At 38.7% G+C, this 26,746-nt stretch overlaps 1 protein-coding gene and 1 pseudogene across 1 annotated transcript in view; one reads left to right on the top strand and one right to left on the bottom strand.

The window, feature by feature from the left end:
* The window catches only part of GRID2 (glutamate ionotropic receptor delta type subunit 2), a 1,375,820-nt gene that overhangs the window by 844,640 nt on the left and 504,434 nt on the right, over positions 1–26,746 (bottom strand). The window lies entirely within an intron of this gene.
* On the top strand, positions 6,722–8,259 carry LOC118671518 (annotated as a pseudogene).

Raw genomic sequence — 26,746 nt, 5'->3', positions numbered from 1 at the left:
TGATATGCAGGATGTATTTTCATTGTTACAAATTGAACATAATTAAAGCATAGTGATTAATCACAAAAACAATATGTAACTATATATGTGTTTTCTGATGGTCTTAGGCGACCCCTGTGAAAGGGTCGTTAGACCCCCAAAGGGGTCGTGACCCACAGGTTGAGAACCGCTGCTTTAGATGAAGTATAGGACAAGGATGCCCAGTTTTGCCACTGTGAGTTAATATTGTACTAGAAGTTCTAGCTAGGGTAATTAGGCAAGAAAGAGAAATAAAATGCATTAAATTAGAAAAAAAAGTAAAACTATCTCTATTCACAAATGACATGATACTACATACAAAAAATATAAAGACACAAAGATTAGAGATTATAACAAAGTCAGCAAAGTTACAGGGACAAGGTCAAAATACAAAAATATTTTATTTCTTTTTTTAACTATTTATTGATTAAGGTATTACAAATGTGTCTTTATCCCCCCATTGTCCCCTCATCCCCCCAGTCTTGCCCTCACCCTCACCCCCTGTTGCCTACGTACATCGCTTATGCTTATACGTATGCATACAAGTCCTTTGGTTGATCTCTCCCCTGTTTTATTTCTATGTATCTGCAATTAACATCCCAAAAGTAAATTAAGAAACTAATCACATATCAAGGCATGTAAAAAATAAATTTAACCAAGGACGTGCAAGACCTATGCTGTGAAAAGTATAATATATTGTAAAAATCAATGAAAGAGGACTTAATAAATGAAAATACATCCCATGTTCATGGATTGGTAAAAGCAGTATTATTTTTAAGATGGAAACACTACCAAAGGCAATCTAGTGGCTCAATCACCCTTATCAAAATCCCAATGGCTCTTTTACAAAAATGTAAAAGCTGATACCAAAATTCATATGGAATGCAAGTGACCACAATGCAAAACAATCTTGAAAAAAAATAGAAGGTTACTACAATTTCTAATTTCAAAACTTATTACAAATCACTGGTAATCAAGTCAATGAGATATTGACATTAGGATAAACATAGGGATCAATAAATACAATTGAGAGTCTAAAATAAGTCCAAGTGTCTATGATCAACTGATTGTCAATAACTGTATTATGACTATTTGATGAGGCCAAGAATAGTTTCTTAAAAAAATGGTCCTGGGACAACAGAATATCCACATGCAAGAGAATTAATTTGGACTCCTACTTCACAACATATAAAAATTAACTTATAATGAATAAGAAATGTACATATAATAGCTGAAACTATAAACTTTTTGAAGAAAACAGGGAAAAATCTTTATAATGACTTGATAATAGTTTCTTAGATATGATACCTAAAACATGAGCAACAAAAGAAAAATAAATGAGTTGGACCATATCAAAATTAAAAATATTTTGCATAACAAAAAACACTCTCAAGAAAATGAAAGACAACCCACAGAATGAAAATATTTCCAAATCATATATCTGATAAGGTTCTCTTACTCCAACTATATAGAGAACCCTTGCAACTCAAAAACAAAGAGACAAAAAATCTAAAAATGGGCAAATGGCTTGAGCTGACATTTCTCCACATTAAATACAAAAAATATGAACAATCAGAATAAAATGCTCAAAAACATTAGTCATTAGGGAAATGCAAATTCAAACGACATGAAAGATCACTGTTCACATTCACTATCCTATCTAATAAGAGAGAAACATGGTAATTAGCCATACCTCTGCTACCCTTCCCATTGGCTAATCAGGGCAATATGCAAATTAACTGCCAGCCAAGATGGCGGCCGGCAGCCAGGCAGCTTGAAGCGAACATGAGGCTTGCTTGCTTTAGTGACGGAGGACTCCAACATTCCCCGCCTGCCACTGCCGGCCTCTGAGCTTGCAGTTTGAAACATTGTTACAAATATAGAAGCTAAACAAAACCCCAGAAACCTGCTTTCAGCCAGCTGGGATCTCAAAGCTGGAGTTGAAAGAGTGTTTCGATTATAGAACCCAAACAAACCAGATACCTGCTTTCAGAAGCCGAGGACTAAGAGCTGGAGCCAAGCCTCAGAGTTAAAGCTGGCCCAGAATAAAAAAAGAAAAAAGGAGCGGTTTGGAGCTTCAGTCACCCGCCAGCCTGAAAACAGCCCTCAGCCGCTCACCCAGACTGGCCAGGTGCTCCAGTGGGGACCCCCACCCTGAAGGGTGTGTGACCAGGTGCAAACAGCCATCATCCCCTCATCCAGGCTGGCCAGGCACCACAGTGGGGACTCCCACCCTGATCCAGGACACCCTTCAGGGCAAACCAGCCGGCCCCCACCAGTGCACCAGGCCTCTATCCTATATACTAAAAGGGTAATTTGCCTCCCAGCACCGGGATCAGCAGAGCTGAGAGGCCTCCCAGCACCAGGATCAGCGGAGTCACGAGGCCTCCTGGCACTGGGATCAGCGTGACAGGGGGCAGCGCCCCAACCCCCTGATCGCCCTGTGGCTCTGTGTGTGACAGGGTGCGGGGCCACAACCTCCCTATCCACCCTTCTCTGTTCGTGACAGGGGAAGGCACCCCAACCCCCTGATCAGCCCTGCTCTGTGCCTGATAGGGGGGAGTTCCCCAACCCCCTGATCGCCCTGCGGCTCTGTGTGTGACAGGGTGCAGCACCACAACCCCGCTCCCACTGGCCCTGCTCTGTGTGTGACAGGGTGCAGCCATAACCTCCCCATCGGCCCTGCCCTGAGTGTGACAGGGTGCGGCGCCCAAACCCCCTGATCCGCCCTGCTCTGTGTGTGACAGGGGTCGGTGACCCAACTCCCCTATCGGCCCTACTCTGTGAGTGACGGGGGGAGCTCCTCAACCCCCTGATCGACCCTGCTCAGTCCGTGACAGGGGGGAGCTCCCCAATCCCCTGATGGGCCCTGCTCTGTGCAAGACAGGGGGGAGCTCCCCAACCCCTTGATCGACCCTGCTCTGTGCGTGACAGGGTACGGAGCCCCAACCCCCCTGATGGACCCTGCTCTGTGCGTGACAGGGGGTGGCGCCGCAACCTCCCCATCGACCCTGCCTTGATGTGACAGGGGGCAGTGCCCCAACCCCCCAATCGGCCCTACCCTGAGCGTGACTGGCGGTGGCATCGCAACCTCCTGATCGCCCTGCTCTGTGCATGACAGGGGGCGGCGCCCCAACTCCCCAATCTGCCCTGCTCTGAGTCTGACCAGGGGCTGCACCTAGGGATTGGGCCTGCCCTCTACCACCCGGGAGCAGGCCTAAGCCAGCAGGTCGTTATCTCCCGAGGGGTCCCAGACTGCGAGAGGGCACAGGTCAGGCTTAGGTACCCCCCCCCCCCGAGTGCACAAATTTTTGTGCACCGGGCCTCTAGTAATAGTTATAATAAAAATCAAAGCAAAACACATATGTTGGGTTTCATTGAAGACTGAGGATTCTTAAAAATGAGTCATTCAAAACAATACATCTTTAAAAGTTTATGTATAGTCATGACTTTTGGCATAAAAATGGATAAGCAGTATCCGGAAAAAATCATTCTAAACCTAATGTACAATACCAGTTAGGGTAATGTAAATTGTGGACTCTCAGTGATTATTATGTGTCAATGTAAGTTCACCTATTTTAAGAAATATAGCTCAGCTGGCATCATTCAGTGGTTAAATGTCAACCAATGAATCAGGAGATCACAGTTCTATTCCTGGTCAAGGCATGTACCCAGGTTTCAGATTGCAGGCTCTATCCCCAGTAGGGGGTGTGCAAGTGGCACCTATCAATTTTTCTCTCTCATCATGGATGTTTCTCTCTCTCCCTCTCCATTCCTCTCTGAAATCAATAATAAAATATATATAAATATATACCATTTTGGTGAGGGATGTTGATAATGGGAGAGTATGTGTTATATGATAAATCTTTATTTTTTTTACTTAATTGTGCTGTAAGCCTAAAATTACTCTTTTAAAAAGTCTATTTTTTAAAAAAATCACATAATTTAAGACATAACAATATTATAAAATTAAGACAATATTATGATCTACAATGAGCTAACCTTGCAAATGACAAACAACAGACCTACAAAATCACTTCTGAAGTTTCCTGGGAAAAGAGGAAGTAATTATCTAGAAAAGATTAGAAATCACAATCTACTAATTTTACATTATCAAACTAGACAGTAGTTTAGGAATGGGAAAACTTGTTGCTAATATTCTGGATTTTATTTGTTACAAATCTCTGAAATTAATATAAGTTTAAAGATAGCCCTTAATCCTATTATTATTAACTAGAGGCCTGGTGCATGGATTCCTGCACATTGAAAGGAAATTAATTAGAAGAAATATTTTAGAGGCCAGGGAGGGACCACAGCAGGGCTCCAGGGCATGTCCAGCCCATCTCACCCAATCCATATCAGGACAATCAGGGCTGGGCCGGGGACCGCGGGAGGTTGGCCATCCAGGGAGGAATTGCAGGAGGGACTCCAGCAGCAAGCTAACCCACAGGTTGGAGCGTCTACCCCCTTGTGGTCAGTGCATGTCATAGGGACTGGTTGCATGGTCAAATGGTCAGACATTTAGCATATTAGGCTTTTATCTATCTATAGATATAGATGAGATGATATAGATATAGAGATAGAGATAGAGATAGAGATAGAGATAGAGATAGAGATAGAGATATAGCTAGACATAGATATATAGATATAGATAAAAAGGCAGTATAATTAATGGCATGATTTATATTTATAAAAATATCTCAGATAATGCCTTAGTGTAAAGTATCTCTATTTTAAAACTATACAAATGTTTAATCAATTATAAGGCAATGAGGCCTCACTTGGTTATTAATTACTTAAATTATTATGCAAACAAAACATATTGGTGATAAAATTATTTCATAATTATTCATTTGTGAAGATCACAAAATAAAAATCATAATTGGAAGAAAATGAAAGCGCAAAATGCATTTATAATTTAAAAAGTGAATTTCTTTTGTAAACCATATTTCAATACAAACAATTTCTCCCAGTAGTTTTTATTTCAGTTTCTAAAGTATAAAAAAACATTTCAGGATTCAAGACTTTAAATTTTTTTATTGAATTTATTAGGGTAACATTGGTTAATAAAATTATATAGGTTTCAATTGTACAATTCTATAATGTATCATCTGTATATTATATTTTGTGTTTAGGGAGGGGTAGTAAAATGGTAAAGGAGGCCAAATATATGGTGAAGAAAGGTGATTTGAGTTTGGGTGGTGGAAACAATGCAACATATAGATCATGTATCATAGAAATGTACACGTGAAACCTATATGAACTTATTTAAGAAGCTGCCATATGACCCCTTTTCCAAGTATCATCTGAAAAATTAGAAAACATTTATTTGAAAATATTTGTGCATCCCTATGTTCTTTACAGCATTATTCATGATGTTCAAGACATGGAGACAATCAAAGTGTCCTGCAATAGAGGATTCAGTAAAGAAGATGTGGTATATATACACAATGGAATACTACTCAGCCATAAGAAGAGATGAAATACTGCCATTTGTGACAATATGGATGAAATTTGAGAATATTATGATAAGTGAAATAAGTCAGTCAGTGAAAGCTAATAACCACACGATTTCACACACATGTGGGATATAAAACTGAAAATCATAGATATAGACAATAGTATGGTGGTTACCAGAGGTAAGTGGGTGAGGGGTAGTTAAGAGTAAAGGAGGCCAGGAGGAACCTGGCTATGATGATCACCTGAACACTGCCTCCGTGTCATTCCTTCTTCGCTGACTCCGTCCACACCTTGGGGAACCCCTGGACCTGCTGGGGTTGGACCCCAACATAAGGCGCCTCAAACAGGATTCCCCTGGCCGACCCAGAGGGCACAGCTGACTCCTCACCAGACACCGCTACCACCATCAAACGGGGCCCTGATGGACCTTTTGATGCAGCCCTTCAACTTGCTGACGCTTCAGGAAACCCATCGCCAATGACGCCGCCCGCTAGCCAGATCAACAAGGACAACCAAATCACTGACTTGGGAACAGCTGAAATCCCTTGACTGAAGAGGCCAGCAACCTTCTACAGGAACAAGGCTCCTTGTGCACTCCATCCACTATGTTTATAGCCATGCTCGCTATCACTGCTTGTCAGTCTTCTTCCGAGTCTTAAACAACCCAATCCGAGAGGTAGCCGCTGTTTTACACGTGCTGTCATTTAAAAAATAAAAAAGGGGGAATTTGCCGGAAGCCAGTCCATCCTTGCTGCTTGACACAGTTGCTGCAGGGAAGAAACATCTGCACAGCATATGTTTCAAGGGACCTGGCATATATGGCATACTGTTCTTAATATGTTTGCTCCCCTTCTTGACACTATGTGTATTAACCAAGGTCACCTCTCCAAGAAAGGTCGTTTCCCCAGGTAGGGATTTTCCCCTGAAGTTAGGGAGGGAATAAAACCCCTTAACTAAGTTCCAGGCAGGTAGTTAATCACTTTAACTACAAACAATCACGCTTAAGCTACATAATCTTTACTCCCTGGAATGGAGATAAGAAATGCCCTAACCTTTGGAATAGAAATTGACAGGATTAAAATCAATTGGTATAAATACAGATGTAACAAGACAATAAGACACAGAACTTGGAGTTTCCTGTGGGACGCAGTGGTGGCGGTTGGGTCTGAAGACTGAGCGGTTTTCACCTCAATTTTCCTGCTTACTTTCTCCTCCCTTTTCACTTCATCCGTGGAGCACAGTGATGGGTCGCAAGAGGAAGAAGCAGCTGAAGCGTGGTGCTGGTATTGTAATAGAGATTTTGATGATGAGAAGATCCTTATACAGCACCAAAAAGCAAAACATTTTAAATGCCATATATGTCATAAGAAGTTGTACAGAGGACCTGGCTTGGCTACACATTGCAGCCAGGTGCATAAAAAGACAATAGATGCTGTATGAAATGCAATACCTGGGAGAACAGACATAGGGTTGGAAATATGTGGTATGGAAGGTATTCCAGAAAAAGACATGGATGAAAGAAGACGACTTCTTGAACAGAAAACACAGGAGAGTCAAAAAAGGAAGCAGCAAGATGATTCTGATGAATATGATGATGATGACTCTGCAGCTTCAACTTCATTTCAACCACAGCCTGTTCAATGCCAACAAAGCTATATACCCCCAATGGCACAGCCAGGACTACCACCAGTTCCAGGAGCACTAGGAATGCCTCCAGGCATACCTCCATTAATGCCAGGTGTTCCTCCTCTGATGCCAGGAAGGCCACCAGTTATGCCAGGCATGCCACCTGGAATGATGCCAATGGGTGGAATGATGCCACCTGGACCAGGAATACCACTTCTAATGCCTGGTATGCCACCAGGTATGCCCCCTCCTGTTCCACGTCCTGGAATTCCTCCAATGACTCAAGCACAGTCTGTTTCAGCACCAGGTATTCTTAATAGACCACCTGCACCAACAGCAACAGTTCCTGCTCCACAGCCTCCTGTTACTCAGCCTCTTCCCCAGTACCGGACAGGCTCAGGCAACTGTCCAAGGACCAGTTGGTACAGACTTCAAGCCCTTAAGTAGTACCCCTGCAACAACTACAGAACCCCCAAAGCCTACATTCCCTGCTTACACACAGTCTACAGCTTCAACCACTAGTACAACAAATAGCACTGCAGCTAAATCAGCGGCATCAATAACAAGTAAGTCTGCTACTCTTACGACAACCAGTGCAACCAGTAAGTTGATCTATCCAGATGAGGATATATCGTTGGAAGAAAGAAGGGCACAGTTACCTAAATATCAACGTAATCTTCCTCTTCCAGGACAGACTCCCATTGGTAATCCACCAGTTGGACCAATTGGAGCTATAATGCCAGCTCAGCCAGGCATCCCACAACAATAAGGAATGAGACCTCCAATGCCACCTCAGGGTCAGCATGGTGGTCATCATCAAGGCATGCCAGGTTACCTTCCTGGTGCTATGCCACCACATGGGCAGGGACCGCCAATGGTGCCCCCTTATCAAGGTGGGCCTCCTCGACCTCCGATGGGAATGAGACCTCCTATAATGTCACAAGGTGGCCAGTACTGATCTCGCTTCATCCAATCTAATTCAGAGATTAAACCTTTCCTCAACTTGTGCTGTTTATATAGCCAAGCTTCCGTCAATAAGGCTTCATTGTGACTTTAACATTATCTTCCCACATACCAGGAACTATTGGAGATTTATTTTACATGGGAAAATTATTTGGAATAATAAAGCAGGAACTTTTCCTGAAGTTGCTATTTTAAAAAAAAAAAGGGTAAAGGAGGCCAAATACATGGTGACTGAAGTTGATTTGACTGTGGGTGTTGGGCACACAATGCAATATATAATCATGTATCATAGATATGTACATTGAAACTTATATGATCTTATTAACCAACTAGTGGACTGGTGCACAAAATTCATGCATGGGGTAGGGGTTTCCCTCAGCCTGGCCTGCACCCTCTCCAATCTGGGACCCCTCGGGGGATGACTGACTGCCAGTTTAGGCCCAATCCCTTTGGGAGGCCTAAACCGGCAGTCAGACACCCCTCTTGCAATCCGGGACTAATGGCTCCTTACTGCTCACCTACCTGCCTGCTTGATCACCTCTAATCACTCTGCCTGTCAGCCTGATCACCCACTACTGCCCCACTCCGGCCTGCTCATCCCCAACTGCCCCCATGACCAGCCTGATAATCTACAACTGCCCTCCCCTCCTGGCCTAATCGCCCTTAACCACCGCTGCCTCGGCCCCACCACCATAGCTTTGTCTAGAAGGATGTCTGGAAGGTCTCCCGGTCTAATTAGCATATTACCCTTTTATTAGTATGGATGTCACTCCAATAAATTTAATTTAACAATAAAAATGGTTAAATAAAAATTTGCAAACACGCTGTGTAAACACATAGCCATAATTTTTAAAAGTTGTAAAGTATATATTTGCATGAGGTTCTGTAGAGAGTATAGCGACTGCCTCTATATATAAATTGTTGCTCTTTTAATTTCAGACCTACCTCCCTTTCACATACAAAGTCAAATCAAAATGAACACAATATCTATTTCTGAGGAAACAGTGGACTTTTAAAGCATAACCAAAGACAAAATACTTGAAAATGTTTTCATTTTATATTTCCATTTTACATTTATATTATTTGGTATCCAGTGAACCAAATCATTCTAAATTTGGTAGCATCTTAAAAAGAGACCAAGTGGAGGGAAAAGTTATGAAAGTACCATGAAACTTTCTAATAGATATAAATACACTTGGAAAATTGCAGTTTTTCAGCCTTGATTCCATGTCCCAGTCGCATTGCATTACTTTTCGTTTCTTAAACATCCAAATCACTTATTATTCTCCACCACAAAACTGAATCTTTGAAGTCTTATATCCTATCAACTTCTTTGAAATAGTTTCAAGATAGCCCCTAAAATTCAAATGCATTTCTCTCATTTTGTACAGTTTGTGAAGAATATAATTTTAAATAATTTTTTCAACAGAACTAATTTAATCAATAGAAATATTGATTACACCAATAATTTTTACAATATAAATAAATCTTTGATAACTGTGTAGTCTATATCAAGCTTCTCAAAATATTTTATAGCATCTAAAAAATTAGGTCAGCCCTAACCAATTTGGCTCAGTGGATAGAGCGTCGGCCTGCGGACTCAAGGGTCCCAGGCTCGATTCCGGTCAAGGGCATGTACCTTTGTTGCGGGCAAATCCCCAGTAGGGAGTGTGCAGAATGCAACTGATTGATGTTTCTCTCTCATCAATGTTTCTGGCTCTCTATCCCTCTCCCTTCCTCTCTGTAAAAAAATCAATAAAAAAAATTTAAAAATAAATAAATAAATAAAATAAAAAATTAGGTCAGATTTGAACTGAAAAACACAAATATACTTTTTTCAAAAATATTTCCAGATTTATTGTAAAATAAAAATATTATATATATAGTAATCAATGTGATATTTTGATATATGTATTATTTGCAAAATGATTACCTCTATCAAGTTAATTAATACCCATTACCTCATAGAGTTACATTTTTGTGTGTGGTGAGATCACTTAAGATCTAATTCTTCAGCAATTCTAAGTATATATTAGAGTATTATCTATATACTAAGGGCCCAGTGCATGAATTCGTGCAACTTGAAAGGACCTGTGGGCCACCAGGCTGCGGTAGGCACAGGGGTGGGTCTCAGCCAATCCTCCACACCCCCGTCCAGCCCATCCTGCCACAGCCCCCAGTCCACTGTCTGCCAGCATCCCAACTCCCTCCTCCACCACTCCCATGTGCTGATGGCGCCAGCCCTGCTCATACCTACTGATGGGGCAGAGCAACTAGGGCCGGTGCCAGCATTGGGTGTAAGCAGGGCTAGCGCCATCAGGAGGTGTGGGCTGCAACTGCTGCCCCTTTCGCCCCTTAGAGCAGGTGGAGGTGGAGAAGTCCTGAGGGGCAACTGGGGCAGGCAGCCATCACTCATACCCACTATCAGTGCTGATCACTCGGCGCTGGCGCCAGCTGCCTAAGCGGGTGCGAGTGGCAGCTCCAGCATCAGCAGCAGGTGCGAGCAGGGCCAGTGCCGGCAGCAGGTGCAAGCACCCGACAGGACCGCAGCACATGGGAGCAAAGGATTTTCAGTAACCACCAGAGGCTCAAACCGAACACTATGATGTGCACTGACCACCATGGGGTGCACATGGAACATGGCGGGCGTTGGCAGCAGGCGGCAGAGCGCGGAACATGGCAGGCATTGGCCATCGCGGGATGGTGGAGCAGGTGAGCAGGGGTGCCAGACCAAGGCGGGGCACCAGTTGCTGTCATGGGGGTGAGCCTCTGGTGGTTACTGAAAATTATTTGCTGCCTCGAGCCACGATCCCGCTGGGCGCTCTCATCTGCTGCTAGTGGCACCCCCGCTTGCACCTGTTACCAGCACCAGAGCCACTGCTCACACAGGCTGCTGGTGCTCGGCACAGGCTGCCAACACCCAGCGCCAGCCCCTATCACCCATCAGGGCTTCTCCACCTCCCCCTGATCCTGAGGGGTGATTGGGGCAGCAGCCTCCTCTTGCGCTCACTGACAGCTCTGGCCCCGCTCACACCCGCTGCTGGCACCAACCCCAATAGCTCTACACCATCAGTGGGTGAGAGTGGGGCCGGCGCCATCAGCAGGTGGGAGCAGCAGCAGTGGAAGCAAGGCTTCCAGCAGACAGGGGACCAGGAGCTGCGGTGGGAGGGGACCAGGAGCTGCGGTGGGAGGGGCCAGGCAGGGGCATGGAGGATGGGCCAAGAACTGCCTCTGTGCTCACTGCAGCCTCGCAGCCCACAGTTCCTTTCAAGTTGCGCGTTTCGTGCACTGGGCCCCTAGTTAACTATAATTGCTAGCTTGACATTAAATCTCCAGAACTTATTCATCCTAAATAACACATTTTGTACTCTTTGCATGTATGTATGTATGTGTGTGTGTATGTGTGTGTGTGAGTGTGTGTGTATTCATCCATGTGTATCACATTTTCTTTATCCATTCATCCATTGACAGACACATTGATTATTTCCATATCTTGACTATATGTATCAATGCTGCAATGAACATGAGAGTACAGGTGTCTCTTTGAGATCCTGATTTCATTTCCCTTGGATATCTTGAAGTAAAATTGCTGGATCACCTGGTATTTAGTTCTATTCTTAATATTTTTAAGAATCCCACAACTGTTTTCCATAATGGCTGTACCAAACTATATCCCCAACAACAGTAGAGATAGTTCCCATCATTCAACATCCTCACCAACATTTGTTGTATTTTGACTTTTTGATTGTGATTTTATTTGCATTTACTTGACATCAGTGATGCTGATAACCCTTTTATTTACCACTCGGCCATTTGGATGTCTTCTTTGGAAAATGTCCACCTGGGTCCTTTGCCCATTTTTTAATCAAACTATTTGTTTTTCTTGTTATTGACATGCACAAACTCAGTAACAAGACTATATTTTCACAGTCATTTCATTTTGACATAGAATGTGAGGGAAGATATGTACATACATACACACACACACATATATATATATACACACACACACATACACACACTTAAAAACACACACAGTGTGTACATTAGGTGTTACAGAAGTGAGAAAGAGAATAAAATGCTAAAAGAGTAACAGAATAAGAAATAGTGCTAATTGTCTCAATCTTGACAGTCTTGTTTTTATAATTTGACATATATATATATATATATATATATATATATATATATATATATATATATATATATATGCCTAAGCGACTGATACAACTGAATGACTGGAGCGACCAGTCGGCCAGTTGCTATGATGTGCACTGACCACCAGGGGGCAGACACTCAATGCAGGAGCTACACCCTGGCGGTCAGTGTGCTCCCACAGTGGGAGTGTTGCTCAACCAGAAGCTGGGCTCATGGCTAGCAAGCACAGCCACGGTGGCAGACGCAGCGGGACTGAGGTGAGTGGGAGTGGTGCAGCGCCTGGCCCTGGATCAGGCTCTTCCCTGGCCACCTACCTCTTAGCACACTGCTACTTTCCTCATATCCCAGAAGCCTGCAGTTAGAATCTCCAAAGAACAGTTGAAGCGCAGATACTTGGAGTAACCAGGATGAGCCTGATATTGCCGCTGGGTTCCTGGAACTCTGTCTCAGGCATCGAGATCAAATCTCATCCCTTACTGATTGCCCTGGATCTACAGAGGAAGGCAGCAATAACATAGGTGGTGACTGACAATCAGAGTAAAAGTCAAAGAGAGATGGATCTGAAGGGTGGGGGTGTGGGCAACAGAGCATCTCTTCCCCCCAAGATCCCTAACTTTGTATTGTTCACCTCAGAGTATCTCTTATCTGACTCTGAGCAGTGGAAAGCATCCAGCACAGCCCAAGGTGTCCACCGGGGACCTTACGGCCGGCAAGGCATGACACTGACCGCAGAAAGGACATTTGGAAATACTTTTTCAGGAAGCTGTGGGGAGGAGGACAGACTCCTCACGCAACTTCCCAGGGGCTCACAGGGACATGGAAGATCCCCGGGCACACAGGTGTGGGCTCTCGATTTCTTAGCAATGTGCACAAATCCATGCACCAGGCCAGTAGTCCTATATAATAAAAGGGTAATATGCAAATTGACCCTAATGGCGGAACAACCAGAACGACCACTGGACCAGTCACTATGAGGTGCACTGACCACATCTCAGTCCCTTTCCATGGTTGGCAGGCTCCAATCTCATGATGGCCACCCACAGTGGGGGCGGGGCCGACGACCAGGCAGGAACAGTTGACCTCTCAGTTCCTTACCCCAGCCATCAGGAACAGATCACCTGATGGAGAACAGGGAACCAGGGCTGGGTGGCAGCGGGGGGCGGGACTGGCTGTGGGCAACTAGGGAAGATGGCCCTGATTGCAGAGCAGTCCTAGGGACCGTACCCACACATGAATTTTGTGTGCTAGGCCTTTAGTATTACAATGAAAGAAAGTGTAGCAAATATATTCAAATCTAAGTCTCCTCTAATCCTTCATTAATAATAAAGAATAGTAACAAACTAATGAAATTAGGCAATCAAATGTTTATGTCTTTATCAAGCAATTTATATTTATTTTATTTTTTTTTAATTTTTTTTTTTAATATATTTTATTGAGTTTTTACAGAGAGGAAAGGAGAGAGATAGAGAGTTAGAAACATCGATGAGAGAGAAACATCGACCAGCTGCCTCCTGCACACTCCCCACTGGGGATGTGCCCGCAACCAAGGTACATGCCCTTGACCGGAATCGAACCTGGGACCCTTCAGTCCACAGGCCGACGCTCTATCCGCTGAGCCAAACCGGTTTTGGCCAATTTATATTTATTAATGAACACTGATAAAGATGGAAATGTTGGAGTGGGTGGGAAGTAGACACCTAGGCCCACAGATACTGCTAAATGCTGTTTATGCTGGGAAAATCTCTAAACTTTGAGCAATGAAATAAAGTGGAGAAAAGTCACAGAGTTTTGGATTCAGACAGGTGTAGGTGTGAATCCTTGTCCTGGTTATGTGATCACGAGTATCTCATTTACTTTTGTGACGTCCAGATTCTCCACTTAGGTAAAAGTTATGAAAATTAAATACTATAATTCATTTGGAAGTATCTCATAATAGATCTTTAATATATATTTTCTTTCTTTTTGGGAGGAGGAGGGGACAAGGGAGTTAAAGAATTCTTAAGATTCTCAGCAAAATTACACTAGAATACAGAAATTCATTTGAAATTTGAGATACTATGATTCTGTAAATCCCAGAGTCAAGTAAAAATAATTTTTATTTACAGATATTCATTAAACAACTGCTATATCAAATATTTTTATACATTAACTTTAACAAAAAAAACTTAGATATTGATATTTTTAATATAATTTTACAGACAGCGGACTTTAGTAATTTGTCACAGGAAGGGGCAAAGGCAAGATTTTAACCCAGATTTTTAGACTCTAAAATCAGATCTTAAGTAAATAAGAAGTCATCCCAATATTAAGTTGTGCACTTGTAACTACAATGCCCTCAAAATTCTTGAGGACACTTTATCTATAGATGAATGTTGGCATGACTTTCACATACTAATTTGGTCTGTAAATCATATTACACCATACAGCCTCTTCTCACATCACTGCTATTTTGTCAGCTTTATGGTACAAAAAATGTAGCCATATTGATTATAAAATATAAAGATAAAATATTATAAACAACTAGAAAAATTACTTGTTGCTCTTGTTATAAATTATTGATTTTATTTTCTAAGTATAAAGTGCATTGTTTATGAAGGATGAATTGCTTTTCTTAAAACTAAAATCTTAGTGTTACATAAAAGGGACAAAAAAAGGGAAAAATGAACATATAAAGAAAGGAGGTAAGGAAGATGAATGCCAAAAAAATGTTTATCAATCTTCATTCAAATCAAATGTTTTTGAGACGAGAAATATGAATAAACAATTCTATTAATTCAATAATAATAATATTAATAAGTACTACATCATTATGAAAAAAGCTGTTCTTTAAACCTAATACTCCTGTAGTTAGTTCCTTTAAAGATTAAAGGGTTATACAGAGTAAGGCTTTTATAAGTGTTTTTAATGAGTTTTAAATAAGAAAGATATATTGATCACATTGATGCCATTTTCAAAATTAAGACTAAACAAAAGAAATAAGTTCAACACAATGCCAATGTAGAAGGTAGAATTTGGGGTTTTATTAGTGCCTGGGGGTGGATTTCTTCGGTTCATTGCCATCACTAGCTGGTGAAATTGAAACATTGCTATACATTGCCAAAGCTGATTCTCAAGAATTAACTGCCTTGAATACTCTGCATTTTGAATAACCATACAAACCTTACTAGAATTTTGTAAATCACAAAATCATTAAAGAACCTTACCACCTTGAAATGAAAAACATCTCTTGCCTGGAATGTCGTTTTGTTCATTTTAGTGTGAAATCAGAAAAATGATCAGACCTTTAGTTCAGTGGCTAATTACCTACTAAAGCTAAATATTGCTTTCCACTTCTCTGCTACAAATACTCTTATTTAATTAAGTGACAGAAATCTATCTCAAGTAAATGTTAAACAGGATAATTTACATAAATTCAATAAAGGGAAGAAATTTAGGCATATTAAACTGCCGAACATTGGCCCTATATATTTTCTGCAAACTTTGTAGAGTTTTTATTCCCTTCTGCTTAACTTTTTCTATATGAGAATCTAAATGTGCACAGGAAACTCAATTAGTATATCTATCTGATTATTTCTGAGTTGACCAAATTCTCTTAAGTAATCACCTCTCAAAAGCAATATTTGACTTTAAAACTTTATAAATCAAATATATGATCACTATAATGACAGATGCACATAATTCAATCATCCTCTTTTTATCCCTTAGATAAGTTTCCATTTTTAATTCCCTGTTGCTGAAATGATTAGCTCAAATAGCTGTAGTTGGTGTGAACTGATGGGCATAGTAAAAGAGATACTGTGACTCCATGTGTTCTGTAGAGAGACAATACTCTGTGGTCTCATGTTTCTGTCGGTCTAGTAAGCAAAGCATTATTGCCCTTTTCTTCTGGACTATCTTTTCTTTCTTTTTTTAATATATCTTTATTGTTCAAAGTATTACAGGTGTCCTCATTTTCTCCCCGATTGATTCCCTTCACCCCGCTCCCCAGGTCTTCATTGCACTATTGTCTGTTGTCCACTTTTAAAATATGTGTAAATGTGTATAACAAACAATATTGGGAGACAGAAAGAGTGTCTCATTCTGGAGCAAAGGGCAGCCATGCTTACCTCTCCAGCACAATAATGTCTCTTAAGGGCCAAGGGAAAACATTTTAATGACCATCATAAAAGAATATGTCCTTAAGGTCAGGGTTTCTTTCCTGGAGTGTAAGCCAGTGTGTATAGATATCACCTGGCCCTTTCTGTACCTCCTTGTGGGAACTGGCGCTTAGGAACTAATATAAAAGATGCTGGGAGTCCAAAGAATAAAACTCGTTGTCTCTTTCCCAGGAGTCTCATATCTTCTGCCAGAAGCCATGAAACTGGCAGGCTAAGTTGTAAGCTAGCAAGAAGGATAACACCTCAGACTCTTCACAACTCCTGACAGGCTCCCTAAACAGGGCTAGTACTCTCTGAGTTTCTCATTAGATTTGACACTTCTCGTGAGCTATAGAAAACGGTTGCTGTGATGTAAGGCATAGGATGATTCCTGACCATGAGCTATAATAAACTCGGATTGTGTTGAATTATCAGCCAAGTTAATAATAGGAGCAAGATGCTTTAAAGACAGTATCTCATTTTATTATTTCAGCAGTAGGCATTCTTTTGTTTTGTTTTGTTTTGTTTTGTTTTGTGAGGAGGAGGGTGGTCAACAGATAATAGACCACCATAGAAATTCATCCTGTAAATAACTTTATCATAGATGTCTTGTAGGTTGATAATTAACCATTTGCTACTTCATTCAACAGACCAATTGCAGGACTTATACTGGGTATCCTTGGTAATGTGATACATAGCAAATGCATAAGCCTTATTTAGAAATCATTAGAAACAACAGAATATGTGAAAGCTCTTACAGAGACAGGTAATTACCATAATGAACTACTACCCCTCTCTAGTCAGTAATGAGTCACTCTTCATTCTACCTCCTGATTCATAAGACAAATAAGTCACCACCAAAAACAGCAGATTGTATAGGTACAAACATGTTACTTAACAACCAGATAATTACCGAATGCCTACATTTCTAGTCATAAATTAATCTTCTTCAGAATATTCATTAACAAATAAAAAATAACTATATTTTAGCTATAGTTATTTTGTTTAGTGGGAACATCAATCAGTTCTAATTTACTTGCACCAAAATACCCCAGGAGCACAATTAATCAAAATCATTGGAAAATGTTTTAGAAATGTTACATAATAAAATACAGCCTTTTAACATTGCCATAACATTCTGAAATATTAAATTCTTACTTAGTTACTTTCCTTGTTCTTAATTAAACACACTCTCTGGCAACAATTGATGTTGTAACTCTAATTCTGTAGCAAGAAAAATGTTTAGCCTATTTACAGTGACATTATAAGGACACACAAATGATGAGGCTTTTTGATAGTTTATATTATATCTAAAACTACTGTCCTCTTGAACCTGTGCTAGCGAAATTAATGAAATAAAAAAACAATGTTATAATTCACTGAAGGTATCCATTGAGTGAGTGAAATCTGTCAAAACAGAGTGCAGAAACTTCCAAAACTAAAAGAAGACCAGTTCCTAAAATGTTACTATCTATAATCATAAAAGCATAATATGCTAATTAGACCGGTCGACCTTCCGGACAAAGCAAGCCCATGTCCCGGGTGCCAGAGGGAAGCCAGTGTCAAGCAGTCAGGGGAAGGAAGGCCTACCCTTGCACAAATTTCATGCATCGGGCCTCTAGTCAAATATCAGTTTGCTGATATTTTCATTGTATTCACAGGTAGGAGATTCAAATTAATATATGTTGGTTTCTTACTCTATACCTGAATAATTCCATTCCTAGATGCCAGTCATACACAAAAATTCTATATATTATTTGCAAAGATTTTACCCACATAAATGTCATTTTAAAAGTCATTTGCTCCAATTTACATTGCATAACCTATGATAAATATTATAAAGAAGGCAATATTATTACACAACCAGTTTTTACCTTCTATTTGCTTCTGGGTTAAGGAAATTACATTATTTTGAAAATGACAGTTGCTTTAAAGACATAGTCAGGTTTCTTTACTTCAGGGCTTTTGAGAAATCTCGCATTACAGTATATTTTTTTTAAAGTCTCCTGGTGGGGTGGGAGAAGGGAGAAAGATAGAGATAGAAATAAAGGTAGAGCTGGAGCGAGAGAGAGATGGAAAGGAGACAGAATATGAATCATGTACCTAGAGTAAACAATAAATCAAATTGCGCTAAAAGTAACTTTTTTTATATTCACACAAGAATATGTTTATTGGGTTTTTTTTTAGAGAGAGACAGAAAGAAGGAGGGAGAGAGATGGAGGAAAAAAAGAGAGAGATGCGTTGCCTCCAATGGGGATAAACCCACAACCTAGGTATGTGCCCTGACATGGGAATAGAACTCACAACCTTTTGGTGTACTGGCCGATGCTCCAACCAACAGAGCTATCAATCAATGGGGCTCAAAGTAACTCTAATTTTGATGTCTTTTTTTTTTTTTAATGTTTGGATGGCTTATACTAACATCTCCTTAGCAATGTGTAATTTACTAATTTGATAAAGACACTTGTGTTTATTTTGCACACTTAGTATTAATTCTGTACCCTTAGTAAACTAAAGGCATGTGCTAAACATTTAGAAAGACTTTTGCCTAAATAAAGGACACCTTATGTTTTGGGGAAAGGCTACTCTAAATGATCAATCTCTGATACAGAATCAATAAAGCATCTCAGAAACAACACAGACGATGGAGTGCTATCTTCTACTAGAAGGTTCCACAATAATATTACTAAGCAACAACAAAGGTTCTTATTTCAGAGCTGTGATTATACATGCAAAAATGTGTCCTAAAACCCCATGCAAAGTACTCTAAAACAGTGTAAAAGAAAGGCTAGGGAGGAGGGCAGGTGAAAAATATCTTAAATTCTTCAGAATCTCTGAAACGCATGGTAGAGAGATGGCATACTTTGCCATATATTTTTTTTTCCCCTCCTGACTATAATGCAATGAGTGTAGCTAGGAAAATATAGACTCATGCAACAGCCTTGCATGGACATATTGATTTTCAAAATCTAGTGCTCTAAGGTTTGCCCATGGAGAAGTGTAAGATGAATTTTTTTAAAATATTTAAAAAAGTGATGTACTTTCCATTCAACAAATACATCTTAAATTTTAAAAAATTGTGACAAATTCTTCCATACTCAAGGTAAAATCACCACACTCTCATTTTAGTGTTGCAGTTTAAATAACTTCATGTTAGTGTGATAGTTTCTTGATGCTATTGTGCACAATAACTACTAACTGGTAAATATCCAAGTGGTTACCCACAGTTACAGATCACCCCCTATTTTTTACATTGCTAATGTAGTATGTATATAATGGATTCAAATCTCTGGTTATATATTGGGGTATTCTTCCTAACAGAATTTTGTCAATTTTTATGGGTTTCATAACAGTTAAAATGCAGAATAGAAATCAGCATTCTAAATTATCTATGTGAAATAATAAATGTTACTGATTTTTTAATCAAATGCGGTATTAACTAATTTTACTTTAATTTTTATCACTTTATCTTAATTAAAAATATGATGATTTACAACTTAAAAAATAGTAACAAAGAAAGAAATATTTTAAAAATTCTGGATGGGCATAAAGAATTTTCTGAAAATAAAGTTGATACTGAAAAACAATATTCCACTATCAGAATAAGCCTGTTATTTCTTAACAAAAATAGACCAAAAATTATAGACACCTCATTTTTTAAAAGGGAAAGGGCAGTCGTAAAACATTAAGTCTGATCCACTGACAAAAGTAAAAATAGATAAAATATATCAATTTCACTCAATATATATTAAGATAAGCACACTATGATTATATAACACTTCTATTGCATGAATATTAGACTAAGCTATAACAGTACAAAAATTATATATTCCTTTTTAATAAATATTTTAAATAAAATATTATATATTTGCAAAAAAGAACAAAATAGATACTGGAAAGTTTATGATATTTTCAAAAAATAAGTACACCTGTATAAGCAAAATCTAGGTAATAAAATAACTTTACCATCAACCCAGAGGCTTTTTTATACCCCCTTTTGGTCACTGTGCTCCTCCTAGGGTAACCACTATTTTGATGATTAAATAGATTAATTTGCCATTTTAAATTTTTTCAAATAAAATCATAAAATAGTCATTGTTTGGTACTGGCTTCTTTCACTTAGTATGTATATGAGATTCATCAATTTTTGTAGCTGTGATTCATTTAATTGTTTGTGGTATTCCATTATAGTTATACTAGAGGACCGGTGCATGAACATTCGTGCACTGGTGGGGGGGGGGAGGGGGAGGGTATCCCTCAGCCTGGCCTGCACACACTCACAGTCTGGTAGCCCTCAGGGGATGTCCTACTGATGGCTTAGGCCTGCTCCCCGCAGGAAGCGGGCCTAAGCCACAGTCTTACCTCCCTCTGCAGGAGGTGACTGGGCCCTGCCCCCCATCACCCCTCCACCACCGCCACCACTGGTCGCTGCCGCCTTGCCCCCCCATCACCGTCCTCTCTTTCTGCCCGCTGGCATGCTCCTTGGCAGGCCTGGTGGCACCTCCTCACTGGCCCCACCCGCCACCGACTGGTCATTCCGCTGTTCGGTCAATTTGCATATTACACTTTTATTATATAGGATGCTATAATAAATATTATTCTCCAGTTGATGTATACTTGCATTGTTATTAGATTTTTGGCTATTGCATAGAGGATTTATAAGAATGTTCTTATTTTGTTTCTATGAAATATATATTTGATTTTAAAATAGCCAATCAGAACAGAACAGTCAATTTTGTATTAAAAGAGCCTAAAAATTAAGTGTCATATTCCCTAGAATTGAAGAAACAAAGACACTTTTTAAGCTTCAAAATTATCATTTGAGGGACTTATTAAGGATGATATTTATGTGTCTTTGCTTTCTCTGCCTTATGTTTCAGTTTGGTTTAAAAATTTTTGTACTTGAAAATGGTAGTGTGGATAAGGTCATACTCAATTTAACAGTTTATTAATCACAAAATAACAATGAACACTAGCTTTAAAAAATCATTGAGAATCAAATGATAATAAATATTTCCAAAGAATAAAGAAGTGACATTTGAAAAATAGAGAAATATGTCTGTTTTCAACGTGCTAAGATAAGAAGGGAAAACTAGATTTTTACATATTCTACACGGCAAAAGAAGTAATTATTAACCCATTGTATGCCATAAGCATCTGTAGATGCAAGCAGCTGACCTTCCCCACAGCCTACACGTGTCCATGAAAAAAAAACACAAAAACGTTTTCCCTAAGTGGCAGCCCTGACCAACTTTAAAATCATTTTTCATGACAATTTTCAGCTGAAAATATTCAAGAAAACCCAAATTATGAGTAATATATTTATTTTTATAACATTCATTGCTAATTGATTTTTTAAATTAAATTCAAAATATTTAAATGGGGATGGTTTTCATTTTAGATGGGTGGCAGTTAACTGATTAAGTATTTCTTCAATAGAAAACTTAGTAAAAATTTCTATAAATAACCTACCTTAAGAATGTTTCACGTCTGGGAAATATATTGTTGACATTTTTAACTCTGTAGGTACATATTATTAAATTTCCATAATTATGCTGCTTAATTCAAAGTGGAAATAAAAATCAATAAATACTTAGATCCTTACAGAATCCATAGATAAATTTGAAAATATTTCCTCATTGTATTTTAAGAAAATCTAATTTAACTCTCTCTCTCTCTCTCTCTCTATATATATATCTATATATATATATATATATATATATATATATATATATATATATATACATATATATATATATATATAAATTTTAATACACTTTGATCAAATACTCTTTAAGTTACAGTTTGCTATGGATGACTAGCAGACTTGCTAATGATAGTCTTTTAAATAATTCTGCACTCATAAGGACACACTGTTAATTTCTAGTAAAATTTGAGATGGTAATGATATTTTTTGAAAGAAGGAATTTCCTTTATCAAAATTTGAGTTAACCTATTTTATTTAGTATTAGCCTATGGGATATGAATGGCATTTTATCCACACTATTTACCCATTCATTCTGATTTTTACTTTTTTTTTTTAATTCAGGGAATTACCTCTCTCAATCACTGAGTTATTCATTATTGACTAAACATTTACTATGTGAAATGCTGTAGTGAAAACGTGACCCTTGCTTTCAAATGTTACAATTTTGTCAAGAACATATTTGAAATAACCGCAAACTACATGCCCATAACATTGATCTAAACTAAGAGTAAAGAATATGGTTAGAATGTGTGTAATCCAGATGGATTCATGGAGGAAAACAGTCCCCAGAAGAATGAAAGTAAAATATAAAAGAGAAGGGGGTTTAGGTAAAAGCTGCATTTACTATTGTATTTTAGATGTGTGCGCCATGTGGATGAATATATTAATGGGAAATGTGAATTGTTACAAAGAAAAAAAAGGTGATAAAAATAATAATAAAGTGTCCAGATGAGATAACAAGCAACAAATATCTATATATTTTTTCAAACTTAATTTTTATAAAACTTTTATTCTGAAGATACAAAATAAATTTTATATACGGTCAAGTAGAATTATTATTTTCCTTTAGTTATAAATGGAGAAATCAATAGAAATTCTAAAACCCTAGTGTAACTTCATATATTTTATTACTATTGATGAATATTCACTATCCATATTTAGTCTTAAGCCACAAAGTCATTCTCTTCAATGAGTCAAAGTTAGAATCTATATTCTATTCGAACATGAGGAAGTAAAACAAATATCCTTTGCTTCAGAGGAGCTTCTATTCAGCTTTGGAAAATAACTACTGGTATTACAAGTAGGTAAAACTAGTCTGTGATTCTCCCCAAATTGTTTGTAAATTTTTGTGTGAATGAGTGTATGTGCAGTTTTCTGTGGAAGGATTCATTACTCTTATATATGGAAAGTCTAAGGAATCATAGTTTTATATTTGGAATTCTAAGAGTTTGTATTCAATATCTCTACAATTCATTATCTTTACAATTAAGGAAATAATATTATCAAATTGAAACACCACTCAACAAAATCATCAATTTTTAAAAATTAGAATATTGACAATTTATATTCAAAGATTGATTTCCCCTATTGATAGATTATAACAAGGTCCCTTTGAAATGATGAACTACCTTTATGTACTTATCAACCCACAGTTCTAGGTGAAAGGAATTTTAGAGACAGGCCAGGCAATTTCTGGGAATAAGGCGGGGAGGTCCATGGGACAGGAATGCATAAATGGGGGCTTGAAGAGGCCAAAATGCGTATCTTATTTTTACAAAGGATAGAGAAAAGTCACGAGATGCCAGGAAGAGGGGAACACACTTTCACAGATAATAGAGGAATGTTGGAAGATAAGGGGGAGAGAATGAGAGGGGCACCACATGAGCTTTGGATTTTTAAACTGATACTATGTAGCAGAGTGACCAATGAGGAAAGCACGAGGTCCTAAATTAAGGAAGGGTCCAATTAGAAAGGGTCATGTTCAGACAAAAAGCTACAACCTTTATAAACCCAGAGAAAAATAGACTCAGATGATTTTTTAGACTGATATTTTCCCATTTCAGAGAGAGCGAGAGCAGGCTTTCCCTTTTGAGGACCCCCCTCGGGGGGGTTCCCCATTGGGGAGCCCTCCCCAGGGAAAGTTTGTATACACTTGCAACAATTTTCTACATTTCTACTAAAGAAATCTTTTAGTCTGAGAGTTTATTCTTTAAACTTGGTGAGGCAAAAACCCACGGTGGGGGGGGGGGGGGGATTCTGCTCACCCCAAACCCTATGTATCATAGGTACTGTCACCGTACCATCTTTGCTACAGAAAATATTTTTGCCACAAATATTTTTGCTGCATAACTGACTAGCCATAGGCAATTTGGTAGTGAAACAAGATAAAATAACTGGTTGACGGCATTTTTTTTTTAGTTGATCTGTTTATTTTCATTTCTCCATTGACAAAGTAGTGAAGAAAACAGTTCAATAGTGGTGGTCTTACAATAGTTAACATTTCTTCCAGATGAGATGATTTTGCCCCAAGAGTTTCCTATTGTGATTTTGTTTGTTTATTTAGTTTTCTTTTGAAACACAGTACATGAGGTGCTGAGGATCCTCCTAGAGGGCACAGAGTTGAACCCACATTTCTCATAGCATGTAAACAAGTCTTTTGGTACAATCCACAAAATAAAATTAGTTATTTACACAATATTGTCATAAATCTACACATATTTAAAATATATTCAAATATATCTTTGTAATAAAGTATTCCATAATTTTGTTATTAATTTTCTGTACTTTTCTATTTAATTTGTTGGAGTGACATCGATTAATAAAATTATATAGGGTTCAAGTGTTCAATTGATAATACCTCATCTGTATATTGCATTGTGTGTTCACCTCCCCAAATCTCCTTCCATCACCATTTATCCCCCCTAGAGCCTCTTTTAGCTCCCTCAACCCCCCTGCCTTCTGGTAATCACCATTATGTTCCCCATATCTATGAGGTTTTGTGTGTGTGTGTGTGTGTGTGTGTGTGTGTGTGTGTGTGTGTCTTGCTTATCCCTGAATTGTTATTCATTTTTAATGCCCCTCCTTTATTTGTTCTAATTTTTATCTTATTTAAGGCAAAATTGGCTTAAGGCCATTTAGTTAAACAGAGAAAATGTTTTCAGCAAAAATGCTTGGGGCAAAATGCCCATGGCAAAGATTCAATGGCAACAACCTCTCAATCCACTACCTATGTAACTCATATGTATGAGCATTACCAACAGATTACGTGGGAAATGCATTGAACAATTATGCTGTAGCTGAGGTTCCAAAATTAATTATCTTAGAGTCTCTCTAGCTTACAAGATCTATTTTTCACTTACAGACTTGAGGGCATATTCATTTAGCTTCTTGACCTTTTTGCTGCTGAACAGATGATCACCATGTACAGTAATACCCTCCTCTTCTAGGAACTTAAATGTTATATATCCTTGTAGAAATGTAAAATAATTTAAATTTCACTGTGAAAAAGGAGACTAAAATAGAACATGCTGTGTACACTAAATGAAACTTCTTCAAGAAAGTGTATTACCTTTAGGAGTAATATGGTAATATGAATAACAAACATGAGACAAAAACATTGTCTACAATCATTTATGAACATAATTTAATATTCCCATTTCACTGATATAAAATATGGGCCAATAACATGCTGATAAAACTAAGAATCTTTATACCCTAATTATTATGCATTCATAACATAAATTAGACTAATTAGGAGACTATGTGGATAATATTTGGTTATTACTAATATTGTTTGTTATAACCCCTAAGAATTAGTACCACAGGTGATTTATAGTTGCTGTGCATTTTTATATAAATGCACATAAACTAGAAAAAACAATTTTTTAAAAAGGTATTTCTTTGCCAATACTTGTAAAAGCAGGCCTCTATTTATTGCCGAATGTTATTTGATTTAAAGATAGAGTTGTGTATTAAGATAGTAAATTTGAAAGAAGAAATGTAGATGGAACATATTATTTGAACAATATATTTTCCATTATGATATAGCAGCAGTTATTTTGCAGTCCAGGATTATGTGTAGAAATTGGCTGTGTTAAAAATAAAGAGATATATTCGATGTTTCCATAGCATTTGCTTTATAGTGGTTATTCCACAACTCAAAGCATACATGGTAAGGGTAAGGATAGTACATCAGCAACTATAGCAATACCTAACTACTCGCAGAAATAACCATTATGTATGGCACACCTTAAATGTTTTTGACACCTATAGTTAAGTTGTCCTCCAGAAAGGTTGTACCAATTTAAAAATACCTTTTTAATTTGTTAGCAATGAGGATAGGTAAAATGATTTAATGAAAATACCTGTATAAAATCTATAGCCCTTTGTAAAATATACAATTCTTATTACAAATAGACACTCTATCCAGTTAACACTATTTGGCACATACTATAGGCATTAAAATTATTTATCAAGTGAATGAATAAACACAATAATAAAAGAAAAATGTAAAATTATACCTAAGAAAAGCACATGACAAATATTAGCTTCAATATTTGGCATATCAAAGATTAACTAGAGGCCCGGTGCACAAAAATTTGTGCACTTGGGGGGGGGGGGTGGGACTCAGCCCAGCCTGTGCCCTCTCGCAGTCTGGGACCCCTCAGGGGATGTCCACATGCTGGCTTAGGCCTGCTCCCTGGGTGATCAGGCCTAAGCTGGTAGCCAGACATCTCTCTGGCAGCCCGGAAGCCCTCGGGGAATGTCCACTTGCCATCAGGGAGCAGGCCTAAGCTGCAGTCAGACATCCTTAGCGCTGCTGAGGAGGCGGGAGAGGCTCCCACCACCGCTGTGCTGGCAGCCGTCAGCCTGACTGTGGCTGAGCAGAGCTCCCCCTGTG

This window comes from Myotis myotis, unplaced genomic scaffold (genome assembly GCF_014108235.1).
Source record: "Myotis myotis isolate mMyoMyo1 unplaced genomic scaffold, mMyoMyo1.p scaffold_m19_p_1, whole genome shotgun sequence".
Classification (NCBI taxonomy): Eukaryota; Metazoa; Chordata; class Mammalia; order Chiroptera; family Vespertilionidae; genus Myotis; species Myotis myotis.
Note: the sequence above shows the minus strand (reverse complement) of the source record. Positions and strands in the feature narration are given on the sequence as shown.